At 40.7% G+C, this 15,257-nt stretch overlaps 1 protein-coding gene and 1 pseudogene across 4 annotated transcripts in view; both read right to left on the bottom strand.

Moving 5' to 3' along the window:
- Nucleotides 1-15,257, bottom strand: part of RASSF8 (Ras association domain family member 8) — a 126,745-nt gene that overhangs the window by 28,455 nt on the left and 83,033 nt on the right. The window lies entirely within an intron of this gene.
- LOC122423399 lies at nt 10,850-11,372 on the bottom strand (annotated as a pseudogene). The gene has a single exon (XR_006264144.1). The product of XR_006264144.1 is annotated as a 40S ribosomal protein S18-like (transcript).

Here is a 15,257-nt window from a genome sequence, read left to right as displayed (position 1 = left end):
TTCGGGTAGATTTTGACCTGTGAATTGAAGCTCTGATTGAGAAATACAGGATTTCTATGTAATAATTATAATTTAAGAAAAAGCAAAATCTTTAATTATCCATTTTCGAGAACAGATGTTTCTCCAGTAACCAAAGTTCATCTCAAAAGCAAGCTCTTCTAAATAACTCCTTTTATCAGTCTAATATACTGACATCACCAAAAAGTAATTTATTCCCTAATCCTCTCAAAATGGTTACCATTTGTAAAATCATTCTGATACCCCAAGGAAACACAAAGACATGTTTATTAGCTTGAATTCTTTGACTTCTGGCTAACAGAATACTCATAAGGGAAGTGTTCTGCTTTGGAATTTAACCTGGAACTTCGTATCTTGAGAAAGGTCACCGGAGAACAAGGCGTGGAGAAGCCAGGGAGCTATGGGTGGCATGAGACAAAGGCCGCTTGGCTAGTCTGAAGGCATGTCATCAAAGTGACGGAAGGGAACCCAGACCAACACACAAAAATGGACAATTCAGGCTAGGTCAGGGCCTCCAAGACCCTCTACAGCCCTGACTGTAAGCCAATTCCTGATGGTTGAAATCTTCCAAGTGGTAGTAACCCTGAGCCAACTTCATCTGGACGCCACCATTCTGCATGACTGCTACTAACCTCAACACATGCATCCTTCTTCTTTTTTTCTGTTGTCCCAGCCTTGCCATATTTTCCCTTTTAAGTCACAAGCCTACCAATGTCACTCAAAAATAATCTGGCTCTGCAGGGTGAGGAAGGGAGCTGTGGATTCCTTACACCTAGACATGCCAGGGAGGGATGGCCACATGATGGTGCTTTCTCCAGACACATAAGGGCACTCACTTCAGAGAGTTCACGGAAACCAGATGTACAGATATCTTGCTTTTCAGAGTTAGCAATCTGCTGTCCAACAACTAGTATAATCAGTTCACTGAACACAGAAGGCTGAGCTCTGGCCAAACTTTATCATTTGATCAAGGTCACATGGACAGGCATTAGCCAATCTCTGGAGTAATATCAATTTAGATTATTCTGAAAACTGAAATTAAATCATTAAACTTAACACATATTGAGATAAATTAAGTGCCCAGTATAGAAGATGTTGAGGGAGCTGCTCCTGTTAAGAACTCTAATGAAAACAGTTGGACCATAAAATGGGGGTTGCCACTGACGTAAGAAAATTAGCATGAAAAAACTGAATGTGGCTTGTTTTTGCCAATTTTCTTAAATGTTCATGGAAGGTGGGATAGTGGGTGACCTTACAACTTGATTCTACTGGTTAAAAAATCTAAAAATACAAAAATAAGATACCACTGGGTTCCACTTTGTGTTGCCGTATTATTGAAAAAATGGAACATAAGGTCATCTGTTTTGAGATGGCTAATAAACAACGTGAAAAGATGCTGAACACCGCTCATTAGAGAAATGCAAATCAAAAATACAATGAGATATCATCTCATACCGGTCAGAATGGCCATCATCAAAAAGTCTACAAACAACAAATGCTATAGAGGGTATAGAGAAAAGGGAACCCTCTTGCGCTGTTGGTGGGAATGCAAATTGGTACAGCCACTATGGAGAACAGTATGGAGATTCCTTAAAAAAACTAGGAATAAAACTACCATATGACCTAGCAATCCCACCACTGGGCATACACCCTCAGGAAACTGTAATTGAAAAAGACAAATGTACCCACCCCAATGTTCACTGCAGTGCTATTTACAATAGCTAGGACTGGTGGCTCGGACAGTAAAGAATCAATATATTGAAACATATGCACTGCCCTATGTAAAAGAGACAGCCAGTGGGAATCTGCTGTGTGATGCAGGGAACCCAAGCCAGTGCTCGATGACAACCTAGAGGGGTGGGAGGGGGAGGGAGGTGGGGGAGGTTTAAGGGGGAAGGGACAAGTGTACGCCTGTGGCTGTTTAATGTTGAAGTATAGCAGAAACCATCACAATATGGTAATTATCCTCCAATTAAAAATAAAATTAAAAAAATTTAAAAAGTCATCTGTTTTACAGTTATACCTTCTGTAGATGTCCCAGTCTACCCTGTGATGCTTTAGAGATAGCTTCAGGGATGTGTGTAGAGCCACCTTCTGTGACGGTTTAATTTCTGTTGGAGCTCTCAGGACCAGGAAAGATATCACACTCTCCAAGTCTTAATATGAAACCCTGAATTCTGGCATCAGTTAAATCATGCTTTTTATTACACATGCTATTTCATGGCTCTCCTTTAACTTCATTAGAAAACAGGCAGTGAGCAATAATGGTATAATGTATTTCTAGTAAAACAGTCACTGAAAAGTTGGTGATATTTTAAGACAGGTTGAAGCACAAATAGATTTGTGCTGTGTGCTGTGCTTAGTCGCTCAGCCCTATCTGACTTTTTGTGACCCCATGGACTGTAGCCCGCCAGGCTCCTCTGACAATGGGGATTCTCCAGGCAAGAATACTGGAGTGGGTTGCCATGCCCTTCCTCCAGGGGAACTTCTCAACCCAGGAATCAAACTGGGGTCTCCTGCATTGCAGGCGGATTCTTTACCAGCTGAGCTACCAGGGAAGCCCAGATTCATGCTGTTTCTCCTTAAATAGATACCAAAGTGCATATATATCAAGGTACCTCAATTGTAAACCAAACACTTCAAATGAAAGCATGTCCTTGTTACTTAGTCTAGCAACAATAATAAACAGCTAACACTTACCGAACTCTTACTATGTGAGAGATGCAAAGTTAAGTGTGTATATATTTACATGTATCATATATGTGATAAACGTGTGTATATAAAATTTTATTTAATCCTTTTGATACTCATCTATGTGACATGAATTATTATGAAACAAATGAGGAAACTGAGGCACAGAGGAATCAGTAACTAGGCCAGAGTCACTAAACCAGCAAGTGGCAGATCCTTATCTGATAATACTCCCAACTACTAAAAAATTTATTTATCCTGGAGCGCCCTCAGCTGGGCAGTTAAAGGCATGGCCAATCACTGCGGCTGCTGGAAGGGTGCGCGCTCAGAGGTCAGAAGAGATCCATCTGAGGAGGCTGTCAGCGCCCGGGAGGCACGGGGCAGTGTCTGTCACTGTGCCAGGGATGGTGCCCGGGGACCACTGCCCCCGCGCAGGCCCGAGAGCCGTCTGCATGGAGACTCTGGATCCTGACCCCTCAGGATGCTGAACCCACCAGAACTGGAAGCGAGCCTGAGCCATGGGGTGAACAACAAACCTTTGGGTTGAAGGGGCCTTGGGGTTTCAGCATCCTGAAAGACTGCAGCTACCCATTTCTAAGTGTCAAGAGTATTTGCAGAGTCCCGGGGAGAAGGCGTCAGCCAGTTTCCCAGTGTGAGCCACCACGCACTTCTACAACAATGAGTAGCAGGAAGACACCCAGGCCTCCCAGCCCCAGTGCGAGGAGGCCCAGGAGGAAAGAACAGAGACAGGGCGATGAACCCAGGGTGGTGATTTGGAGGCCGTGGTGGCTCAGTGGTTAAGGGTCAACTCCCTGACTCTGTCCCTCCAGGGGGTGCTGTGCGCCCCTCATCCAAGTCAGTCAGTTTCTCCCAAACCCACCTCCCACCACACCCACCTCCCGTGTGCCCTGGGGGACAGCTGTGGGGGACGGCCATGCCCGGACACGTTGTGTTCCCACTGGCTGTACAAGGACATAGCTGTCTTTGGTCGGCACCCGACCCAGGTCAAGGACAGGGCCTTTCCTCACCCTTCTGGTGAGTCTTCGTGCTTCATGCACACCTTCGAGAAAGGATCCTGGGACCATGAGGTTGGCATCCCAAGGGTTGGTTATTGGGTGGGGCCAACTTTCAAAGTGCCTTCAGTAATGTCACTGTGCTGATCAAACGACAAAATCATTCCATGTCGATTAGTAACCCACCCACGCCTCTCACTTAACCTGAGACCCCTCATTGGGCTATTTCCGCTTGTATAAAAATGATTTAGATACTGTCTGAGGTTGATTGTGGGTGCTTAGTGGCATTCTGAACAAAAATTTATTTATGGAAAACACATAAACACATGGAATAATTTCCATAAAAGTTACAGAATAAAAAGAAAAGTAAGGATGGGGAGGCGAGACCATTCTGGATAAAAATATGTATGATTCCTGTCTAAGGGCTGCTTGTATGAATAGAAGAGCTTTAACTCTTAGTTAGGATCTGCTTTGGGTTTGTCATTGGAATAGAATATTGCTGTTTTCAAAGTATCAAATGCAATATTATTTTCAGCTTTTTATATTTTGATAACCAAATGAGTGTATTCGTCAAGGTTTTTTACTTAACTATTCTACATGTGATTGTCTTCCCAGTTTCTACTTGAAGTATTTTGAAAGACAAAAAAAATTTATTCATACTGATGAAATAAAGTTACTAGTAAAGCTTGCCGGGACATTTGTAATCATTGGTCCTGGCTCAGAAGAGAAAGTCATCAGGTAGATAGGACCATGGGAGCTATTAATTCTAATACCACTAGGCTGAATGATTTGAGTGTATGTGTGCTAAGTCACTTCAGTCGTGTCCAACTATTTGTGACCTATGGACTGCAGGCTCTTCTGTCCATGGGATTCTCCAGGCAAGAAAACTGGAGTGGGTTGCCATTTTTGTCTCCAGGGGATCTTCCCGACCCAAAGAACACACCTGCATCTCTTATGTCTCCTGCACATAAGGAGGCAAGTTCTTTACCACCTGCGCCACTAACACCGCTAGGGTGAATAACATGCTCAGCCTAATGACTGCCGCAGAATTGAGAAGAAGCACGGAGCTGATGTTCAATGATCCAATCAGACGTAGTGAGGAATACATGATCCCTGAGGTTCCTGCCAGTCACCCTCGTCTCAGTAAAGCAGGGACAGAGCGGTGTCTGAATCCAAATGCTTTCAGACTTCTGGAGTCTATGTTCTTTCCACTACAACAAGCCATGTGCAAGGCAGAGTTATTTTTCTTCTCCATACCCAAAGAGACATGGGCTACTTCATTGTTGGTTTTCATCCATTTACATGATATTAAATCATGTTCAATACTTTATAGCCTCCACTCAAGTAAAGGGAATCTGTTTTCTGAATTTAGCATTAATGACATTCCACAATGAAACCCATAGTTTTACTTAATATAAGATAAAAGTTAATGTATTTTTCATCTATAGATTTCTCACTCTTAATATCACAAACATCGAGTCCATTAATTCTGACAAACAAGCCCATTTTTACAGCTATGATGAATTAAGTGCATAAACTTTTCGACAAAACACTTTTTGACTAACAGTTACAAAAGTGAAGTCGCTCAGTCATGCCCGACTCTTTGCGACTCTATGGACTGTAGCCCACCAGGCTTCTCCATCCATGGGGTTTTTCCAGGCAAGAATACTGGAGTAGGTTGCCATTTCCTTCTCCAGGGGATCTTCTCTGCCCAGAGATCGAACCCAGGCCTCCTGATTGCAGGCAGACGCGTTCCTCTCTGAGCCACCAGGGAAGTCCCACACAGTTACAATGGTGACTTAAACAGACAAACTCTATATACTGAACATGGGCTTCCCTTCCGGTTCAGTGGTAAAGAATCCACCTGCAATGCAGGAGACAGGGGTTGCATCCCTGGGTCAGAAGATTCCCTAGAAGGAAATGGCAACTCATTTCAATATTCTTGCCTGGGAATTCCCATGGACAGAGGAACCTGGTGGGCTACAGTCCATGGGGTTGCTAGAGTCAGACAACCTAGTGAATAAACCACCATCACTACCACTATATATCAAACATGCTCCTTTTCAGGTATGTATCTCTAAGCTAAATTAGTATATGAACATTTCCAGGCCAAAATAAGATAACCTGAGGAGAAATAGTAATAAAATAAGTATATAAAATTAAGGAAAAGGTGAGCACCTTTCTTTGACTGACTGTCAAAGTGGTTATTAGACTATAAAACTTTACAACTTCAATTTTAAGATTTAATTAACACAGTAGAGCAAGGGTAACAACTGTCTTTCTTAAATACAAATTTGACTTTACACGCCCGCTCAGATCCCCCAGTGGCTCTCCACTGCCAGCAGGAACTGGCTTACAAAGAGGGCGGTGGCAGCGGCCGCTGGAGGCCCTGACCTGGGCTGGTTGCTTTGCTTCTGTGCCTCGGTCTCCATTTCCATCACTTTTACACCCCTTCACACCACACAGGTGGTCACGGTCTCATGCTACCCATGGCTCCCTGGCCTTCCCAGGCCTTCTTCTCCCGGGACCAGCTGACAAAAGTACGAATGCTTTAAAAGTATGGAAGGCAGAAATTACATTTGGCAAAATTAAACAGGTGTGACCTCTAAGAATCTTTGTTAAACTAGAGCTATATCAAATCACAGAAAGAAAATTTTAAAAGTATCCACTCAAACAATTTGAAAAGGTAGTTTAACCTTTAAGAGCCAAAAACTATTTTGCTTATTCTATGTATTTCCTGAAGAAAATATAAGTTGATTAAGTAATGAAATCCCTAGATGATGTACAAAAATAGGTACATCTTTTGGGGATATTTTAAAGTACAGGCATAGTTTGGAGACATTGAAGGTTTGGTTCTAGACCACTGCAATAAAGTGATTATAGCAGTAAAGTGATAGAGAAGGCAATGGCACCCCACTCCAGTACTCTTGCCTGGAAAATCCCATGGACGGAGGAGCCTGGTAGGCTGCAGTCCATGGGGTTGCTACGAGTTGAACACAATTGAGCGACTTTACTTTCACTTTTCACTTTCATGCATTGGAGAAGGAAATGGCAACCCACTCCAGTGTTCTTGCCTGGAGAATCCCAGGGACGGGGGAGCCTGCTGGTCTGCCATCTACGGGGTCACACAGAGTCGGATACAACTGAAGCGACTTAGCAGCAGCAGCAGCGATTAAGTGAGGCTCACAAATTATTTTCTGCTTTCCCAGAAAATATAAATGTTATGCCAAAGTCTATTAAGTGTGTGGTACATTCTGTCTAAAAAAACAATGTACATACACACCTTCCTTAAAGAATACTTTAACCACTATCTGAGTCTTTTTGCAATAGCAACATCAAAAATCACTGACCACCATAACAAATACAATAATAGTATGAAAGTTTAAAATATTCTGAGAATTATCAAAATGTGACACAGATGCTGTTGGAAAAATAGTGCCAACAGACTCACTCGATGAAGGGTTGCTATAAATATTCAACTTGTAAGAAACACAAATTGAAGAATTCCTGGAGAATTCCATGGACAGAGGAGCCTGGTGGGCTACAGTCCATGGGGTCACAGAGTCAGACACAACTAGGTAACTAACATTTTCACTTTCACTAGATAGAAGGGGGTTGGGAATGGTCCTGGGGTAATGTACGTGCCTAGCAGTTGAGAAAAGCTGATTTTTGAAGAAACATTTTAATTAAAGTAAAACATACTACAGAAAAATTCAGCAATTTGCGTGTGATAAATTTTCACACAGCAAACACACTCATGTCTAAACACTTCCAAGATCAAGAAGAAGCCTTCTCCTAATCCTGACCCCTCCCTGAAGGGGCCTCTTATCACAGACTAGTTTTGCCTGGTTTTGGATTCTGCATAAATGGGGTCTATCTTATGAAGTGGTGCCTGGTTTCTTTGGTAATGGTATGTGTGCTGGGCTTCATCCACATTGCTGTTCATAGCAGGTACTTCATTCTTTCTCACTGCAGTAGGATTTCCCATTGTACAAATAAACCACGATTTATTCAGCTATCTTCTGTTGATGGACAGCATGGTTGTTTACAATTTTTGGTTATTACAAACAAGGCCACCTGGCTTGGAGTGGAGTTGCTCCAACCTGTGATGGCCTGCCAACTGATCCCTCTGTCCTCCCTCCCATCTCTCTTTCTACACATTCATTTTATACATTATTGCTACAGAAGGTCTTTCTTAAACACAAATTTGATTCTATATTCCTGCTCAAAGTCCTTTGATAACTCTCTGCTGCCCTCTGGTCATTGATGTACCACCACTTAATTACTTTGCAACTCTCCCAGCTCCAAGGTATTTCAGTTCTTTGAATATATCATTCTCTCAAGCATCTTTACCCTGCATCCACTGTTCTCCCTTCACTGGAAAACACTTCTGATTCCTGCACATCCTTCAAGTTCACTGCAACCTCCTTCCGGGCATCATTCCCCAGTCTTTTGGCTCCTGTTTTGAACTGGAGGTGGCTACTCTCCCCTGTGCTTCCAAAGCGCTGTCTTGGTTTTACCACGGCAGCTCTCAAAGTGCTTATCTGCTTACTCCTCTGATTCTCATTCTACCTCCTGAACACTCCAGCGCAGTGGCTGACACACACAGGATGCACCATGTGTTTGCAGAGTAACATGGGTGCTAACTGAGGGGAAAAAAGCACAGTACTAGTGAGAAAGTGTCAGTGTGAACCTAGAGGGGACAAAACGGGCATTCAAGTATCTTAAGGTCAGTAAAACGGTGCATTATTGATGGAATAAATGTTACATCTTATCATTAAAAATGCTACTGTGAATATTACACCATATTGTAAAGTTCTTAAATATATCCCAAGTCAATACCTAGAGAAGGAAAACTATTGTTTTAACCTACAATTTGTGGCTTCCATGTGATCTCAAATAAAACATTTGGGGGGCAGGGGTGTGCCATGTGGCTTGCAGGATCTCAATTCCCTAACCATGGATTGAATCTGGTCCATGCAGTCAAAGCCCAGAATCCTAACTACTAGGCCACCAGGGAACTCCAAATAAAACATTTCATTTAAATAATTTTAGAAATATTAGTTTTAAAATAATTAGTGAAACAAAATGTGCAAGTAAATCACACTTATGAAAGAGTAGACAGAAAAATAATTGCAAAAAATGTCTAATGTTGTTCAGAAATGGCAAAAAAAATCAACGTAGGATAAAATTCTCCTGACACGGCTCTTTCTCAACACCTTATCACATAAGCAAAGCTTCTCCCTCTCTAAAAACAAATTAATCAAAATAGGCCAAATGTCACCAGTCAAGAAGAAACACAAGCACCACCCTACAAACTAAGAGGGTTTTTAAGAAAAAGAATGTAAGGAATCTAATGAAATCAAAACAAAGGAATTGATAAAAGTAAACAGCACAGACTTTTCAAGCCATTTTCAGATTCTGGTTTATGAACTACCTATCTGAATAACTTAAGTTATGGAGATAAATAAACCCATAGACAGGCTGTGGTTAATATCCTTTCCCATTTCATAGTCTGGAAAATAGAGACTAAATACAACACATGCTCTTTACCCAACTGTTCCTTCAAATACATTATTTGTTTTCTCAGTCAGCAAGTTCTTAAATTTCTATGTTTAGCTTCTTTAGGTAGGGAAAAGACAAACAGACCTTTCTGACTTAATATTATTTCAGGATAGAATTAACATATACCTCAACTCATTTTTAAAACTAGACTCTAAAAATGCCAAAACACCCACAAAGTTAGCAATTCATTATCTTAGTGTGATTCTGCCATAATTGAAAAGTTAATTATGTTTTAGGTATTTTGAATTTGTAAGAGCAGTAAGTATTTTCTAGAGCATCCAACGAAATTACAAATTTGTACCTCATGCTGAGAAGACAGATCCAACACACTGAAGCATCAGAGAGGAGACATAAAGCTATAAAACTCACTCATGTATATGCTAATTATCCCTTAAACAGCTTCTCTTTAGAATTACTGTACAAATTTATATTGGGTTGTCCTATACTTTCACTTTAAGACTGACCTAGACAATTAGTATTTTAGATCTAGCAATTTATATGTTAACACATGTGTATGTGTATGACGCTTTCCCTGGTGGCTCAGTTGGTAAAGAGTCTGCCTGCAATGCGGGAGACCTGGGATTGGGAAGATCCCCTGGAGAAGGAAATGGCAACCCACTCCAGTATTCTTGTCTGGAGAATTCATACATGTGTATACACACACGTATGTATGTGTATATATTTATGTATATATACATGTACCTATACTATTCATATGCACATACATTCACACAAGTGCCCATGTACACATATACACACTCTGTTTATAGCTTAAACTAGAAGTCAGGATACCCCCTTCTTCAAAACTATTAATCCTGTAAACACACTGCATGCTCATTAATGAATGAATTACCCAGTAGATAACTGTTCAAATTATATAATCACCCAAAGTCAAAGCCAGGAGATTTATGCATATCTGATTACTTAAATTTCCACAAATTCATAATATTAATCTGAATTCCCAAAGAAGCAACTGTACGACTCTCTAAAGAATAAATTAAACAATGAAATACTCTAAAAGCTGTATATATGAAAACTAATGTAAAAAAACTCATGGCTTGTGTTCAATGTGATGGATAACAATATATTCAGGAGAGAAGATAGATTATTAAATTTTGAAATAATATGAACTTTCTATAATATATGAAATAACTATGAATTTCAATAACTATGAAAAAATCATACAGAATAAAACTATGCTAATCATGGTCTAAAAAATGAAATAAAATACACTTGTTAGTTCTATATATTCGGTGCTCAGAAAACAATGAAAAGTCAAAGTCCAATAAAGAGTCAGCAGTTACCTCATTAATAAAAGGGGAATCAAGGATTGATTCAAGACCTAAGGAGTTTCCTCTCAGATTGCGGGGGTGGGGATGGGACTAAGGAGGTTTCTGCGTTGTAACACAGGACAGATGATTTCACTGTCAAGAGGTGTCTTCAGCACTAGTAGGTGCTGAAGCGCTAGTAGAAGTCTAAATTTGGACTCCTTTTGAAAATTTTCCCACTGTTCAAAATTTACCTAATAGTGGCAAAATGATTAAGAGAATGAAGCTGCTAAGTTTTTTTTTTTAACTGCATAAACTATTTATTAACACAAAGCCCACACATTGTTTCTTCTTGGACACACCCACAGTGCGACCACGGCGGCCTACGGTCTTGGTGTGCTGGCCTCTGAGGCGAAGTCCCCAGAAGTGGCGCAGCCCCCTGCGGGCCTGAATCTTCTTCAGTCGCTCCAGGTCTTCATGGAGTTTGTTGTCTAGACTGTTGGCCAGGACCTGGCTGTATTTTCCGTCCTTCACATCCTTCTGTCTATTTAAGAACCAGTCTGGGATCTTGTATTGGCGTGGATTCTGCATAATGGTGATCACACGATCCACCTCATCCTCGGTGAGCTCTCCCGCCCTCTTGGTGAGGTCGATGTCTGCCTTCCTCAACACCACATGAGCATATCTTCACCCCACACCCTTAATTGCAGTGATGGCAAAGGCAATTTTCTGCTGCCCATAGATGTTGGTGCTGAGTACTTGCAAGATGTGCTGGAACTTCTCAGGGATTACTAGAGACATGGCGGCGGCCCCAGAGGCGGCATGTAGGCCTCCAGTGGAAGAGCTGACGCTGCTAATTTTTTATCCAATCATTTGTGCTTAGCTGCTGCTGCTGCTAAGTCGCTTCAGTCGTGTCCGACTCTGTGCGACCCCATAGACGGCAGCCCACCAGGCTCCCCCGTCCCTGGGATTCTCCAGGCAAGAACATTGGAGTGGGTTGCCATTTCCTTCTCCAATGCATGAAAGTCAAAAGTGAAAGTGAAGTCGCTCAGTCGTGTCTGACTCTTAGCGACCCCATGGACTGCAGCCCACCAGGCTCCTCCGTCCATGGGATTTTCCAGGCAAGGTGTGGGGTGCCATTGCCTTCTCCGGTGTGCTTAGCTACTGAACCATAAATCTTACATTATGGAGAGAAACAATGTGCTAAATTCCTTTTTAAAAAGTAAGAATACTATTCATAAATGGGGTTGACATTAAAAAAAATGTACTGTCTTTAAATATTCCATCTTTGGCTTGAAAATATCCCTTACTTGTATAGACCCTCAGCTGGAGAGCTTTCCTTTCTGTCCTTTCCCCTTTGCTTTTGTATGACCATATGTTTTCTGTACCAATCACTTAGGAAAGAAGTGAGCTCTCTCTTCATTGTTTTAGAGTTTTGCCTGTCTATTTAGCATTCCTTTTTGAGTCTCAAGATGTATGGAACAATAAATGTCATTTAATGCTGAAAAAAACGTAAGAATACTAATATGTTTAAAGTCATTATTCAAAACTAAAAACACTAAAAAAAATGTGACTATTACCAAAAACAAAACAAAAAGGCCACTGTTTAAATGAATCCAACACAAATTTGTGGAGAGAATAATCAAAGTCAAGGAAATAAAATTATTTTAAACATACAATGTGATTCCCATGCTCTTTGTTAATCATGGTACCATTGGGATCAGACAGTCAGCAAAATGTGATTATACAGAAAAGACACAAATAACAAATATTCTTTTTTCTTTTTATAGTTACTCATTAAATCTAGGCAAATTAGTTGATTTCTCTAAATTAAGCCAGTAGTTATAATTCTTTCCCAGGTGGTTGAGTGGTAAAGAATCCACCTGCCAATGCAAGAGAGGCAGGAGACATGGGTTCGCTCCCTGGGTCAAGAGGATCCCCTGAAGGAGAGAAGGAAAATGGCAACCCACTCCAGTGTTCTTGCCTGGAAAATCCCACTGACAGAGGAGCCTGGCGGGCTGCCGTTCGTAGCAGCGCAGACAGACACAACTGAGCACGTATAATCTTTTATCTAAATAAATCCACTCAAGAACTAAACAGCAAGTAAAAGCAAAAGGCACCCTTTCAACTCTCAGGCCACAGGAAGATTCCTTTGAAGGTAACAGGCTAAGAGCACTGACATGAAATCATACTATTTGAAAAATCGGGAGCAGATGACATGGAAATCATTAATTACTACTGCTGTTTACAAACCATGATGTTTTAAACGATTGACCACAGTGTGGGAATCATTAAACCTCAAGATAATACTTTTTTTACCCTGAAAGATTCAAATAGTGTTGATAGTGTTAGATCATTTATAAAGTTAGGCAAGGCAGTTATCACGATGACTTTGTTAACACCCCTTCCTACCACCAAAACCAAAACAAAACACACCAAAATAGCTGGTTAACTAAACTGCTCAAGAATTCAGTTAATAAGAACTCAGGTTTCTAATCTCCAGTTCTCTAACTGCCAGCCCTAATAGAATGTACCATAAAACTCGCCATTCAGACCCCTATCATCTCCCCCAATTTATCACAAGGGAACTATAAGCAGATGAATCAAAAGGCCACTTACACCTGCCTACAAAGCCAAGGAACAGAGATTGACCTGCCTACTTAGCAAAGCTAATGCTTCTGGAAAATGCTGTGAAAGTCCCCTTCCTGACCTTTGGAGCCTGATCCTGAGCAGTAGGCTCAATTTCACTGGCGGAGGAACCTCACAGGTAACCCACAGCCTTGGATCCTGTTTCCAGCTCAGTCATGAGGAAATCCTATGATGTTCCTCCCAGTCCTGTGATTCCAATACATCACGCTCCAAGTGCCGTTAACGTAGTTTTTAAAAGAAAAGACAACTCAAAACACACTGGAAGAATATAAATATTTTCTATGGAAAAAACGAAGTCCTACAATCATATAGGAAGAATGAACATCTGTGAATGTTCCACAAATCTCTAAGTAGAAAAAACTAACAGAGACCAGAGTGATAGGAAAGAGTTTGTCTCTGAAAACAAAGGAGTAATTTATTAGGTCAATAAATTCATTGTGAAGACACTAAAGTCAAATTAAATAAAACCAACAAGAGACAAAGCAATGTCCTAGTTTTGTGTGCTGGGAGATGAGGCTTCACTGAGCACTAATTATATCTGCTTGGAAATGAAGCAAATTAAATATGTTCCCTTTTAAATAGGCTTAAAGAAAAAAAAATCAAAAACTTTTGAAGAAGAAAGCATTTTGAATTATTTTCCCAAATTAATTTTGGGAATTAAAGAGTAGGTTATACAAGTAATTTTTTTTTTCCCCTAACATGCCCTGGGTAACAATGATGAAAGTGTATGTTGAAGACATATTTAAAAACCAAATATCTAGTTCTATAGTTTTGAGCTCTCCAACATGCCTCAAAAGCTGGAGTTTTAAACACAAAGTATAAAAAACACATAAGTATATGAAAAAAAAAAACAAAACAAAACACATAAGTAATTATGCAGGGTCTGGGCTGCTCAAAATTAAAGGAGAATGTAAATGCTTTCAGGAAACTGTCAAAACCACATATTTTAGCTTATTTGTCTTTGCGGTCTTCATTGCTTTTTAAAAAAATGGTCTCTTTCCAAAAGGGTTAGGAAGCTGTCCTTTGAGACTTTGATCCTGAAACAAAGCTTCACTCTAAAAGTGTAACAGTAGAGAAGACATTATTCAGAGAGCAAACTTTTATTATGTGGCATGAATTTATCTCAAGCACATATATAATACTATGTATGGCTTGTTTACAGACAATCACAGGCTTGGTATGTTACGTGATGGTGGAGACATGTAGGTTAGAAAGACAATATCCCAAAGAGCAAGTGAGATCCTAAGTATACACACATCACAGGCACTCAAGTTCAGGTCAAGAATTGAGTTGGGCCTGGTTTAATTTACATTGAGGTTGGCTGGGCCATTACTTTCCTTTAGTCTCTGACTCTTGGGAAAGTGGTGACCTTTAGAGGTAGCTTTTTATTTTAGGACACGACCACTCTTCTGAAGCTCTTTCTCTGCATCCAGCTTCCCTCTCTCAGTCTGCGTTCATGAATATGTACATGCACACCTCCCCGCTCCCTCCCACCCCCGCCAACCACCGCAAGCTGTAGAGAAGCCCACTGAAGTAGTCAGGGCGGTCCCCTGCCCATGCAAGGCTGTCGATGCTGAAACAGATTCGCTTTTGAAGATAATTACCTGCATTTACTGTGCTAAACTTATCAGTTCAACGCTAACCCAACTGCTGGTTGTCTAATAAAAAAAAAGACATTTATTAATCTTCACTAAATAATTTTCTATTTATTCCCCAGTTACAATTTTCCACTTCAGAAAAGAGAAGTCCTTGTCAAAAGGTTTGAGGTGAATCTATACAGTGAGTCATAGATTGCCCCAACATGCGCTGCACAGAGGTATGATTTACAAAGAATATTCAGATGGTTTCTATCACCAATGAACTAAAAATTCATTAAGACAGTTGTTTCTAACTCTTGTCAAAATGTGGGTACAGAAACAAGAAGGAATATCATGGAAACCACAGAAACCTTTGAAGACACCTGACATAACCCAAGTTAAATGTAGATATACAAAGCAGCACCAACTGTCTGAACGTTCTGGTCTCCATATTAAATTGAGAGGCTGAGATGGTT

Source organism: Cervus canadensis, chromosome 21 (genome assembly GCF_019320065.1).
Source record: "Cervus canadensis isolate Bull #8, Minnesota chromosome 21, ASM1932006v1, whole genome shotgun sequence".
Lineage (NCBI taxonomy): Eukaryota > Metazoa > Chordata > Mammalia > Artiodactyla > Cervidae > Cervus > Cervus canadensis.
Note: the sequence above shows the minus strand (reverse complement) of the source record. Positions and strands in the feature narration are given on the sequence as shown.